This window comes from Geospiza fortis, unplaced genomic scaffold (genome assembly GCF_000277835.1).
Source record: "Geospiza fortis unplaced genomic scaffold, GeoFor_1.0 scaffold78, whole genome shotgun sequence".
NCBI lineage: Eukaryota > Metazoa > Chordata > Aves > Passeriformes > Thraupidae > Geospiza > Geospiza fortis.
The window spans coordinates 4,054,075-4,055,092 of NW_005054339.1; the positions used below are offsets into that span (position 1 = coordinate 4,054,075).

Consider the following 1,018-nt stretch of genomic DNA (forward strand, 5'->3'; position numbering starts at 1 on the left):
CCTGCTGAAGGGCAGCACTGTGGTGGGAGCTGCGTCTGCAGCATGGCATTTGCAAAATGGAGCACTTGTGTGAGGATTTGGGAATAAATGGCTTCAGAAAAGTCTGTAGCAAGCTTGTAAGCCAGCAGAATATCAGGCAATGTCTTCAGGTATGCTCTGTGTACTCTTTTTGGGGCTTGAATCCAAAGCATTTCTTTTAGCATTTCTTCCTTCAGCATTTTCTCAGCTCTCTCCTTTCTTCCCTACTAAGTAATTAAAAAATCATATGCAATAGTTATCAAGGTGCTTCCTAATTTCTAAGTTAGGAAATGAATATAATGTTTATTCTTTCTGGGGCAAACTGGAAAGTTGAAAACACATTATTGGAAATGCTTTCAACACATTTATGTTATCAGTGGCAGTGCACAGAGTACCTGGTCTGAAAACTGCTTGTCCATTCTACACATCTTGAATTGAACAGTAATTTGTACTCTGTAAGATAGTACAAATGTAACTAATTGAACTAAGTTAGATGGCTATTTTCTGTTTTTCTTTGCAGAACATCACTCCTGTCAGCCACTGACTGTATGTGTCATAGGTCATGTTTTGGTATAATACTGCATCAAGAGTCAGTAAAGGATATTGAAATACTTTAATCTCACTACATCAAGATTTTGTGATCTCAAACCCTCAGCCCTAAATAGTGGCTTTGGAATATACACACACAAAGTAAACGAATTCTGTCATTCTATATAAAGTCTTAGTGGATATTCCAAACAATATATACATTTGCATTTTTAAATAGTATGAAAAAAAAGATAACCCCAGTTTTTAGTATTAAAACAACACTATTGAGATTCCAGGTTTTTCAGCTGCAGCGAGGCCTTTATTTTCAAGAATCCAAAGACAGAGGCACCTCAAGCCATGGAGCTCTCAAAGGGCTCTTTCTCCTCAGGAGTCCCGTGCTGCCTGACGGGGCCCAGGTGCTCCTTGTGGTACCTGGCCGTGATGGCGGCGTAGGCACAGCCATAGACAGCGG

General features: G+C 39.9%; 2 protein-coding genes across 2 annotated transcripts in view; one reads left to right on the forward strand and one right to left on the reverse strand.

Moving 5' to 3' along the window:
• CACNA2D3 (calcium voltage-gated channel auxiliary subunit alpha2delta 3) overlaps positions 1-1,018 on the forward strand; it is a 385,100-nt gene that overhangs the window by 315,669 nt on the left and 68,413 nt on the right. The gene's annotated exons all lie outside the window — the stretch shown is intronic.
• LRTM1 (leucine rich repeats and transmembrane domains 1) overlaps positions 1-1,018 on the reverse strand; it is a 16,855-nt gene that overhangs the window by 8,667 nt on the left and 7,170 nt on the right. The window lies entirely within an intron of this gene.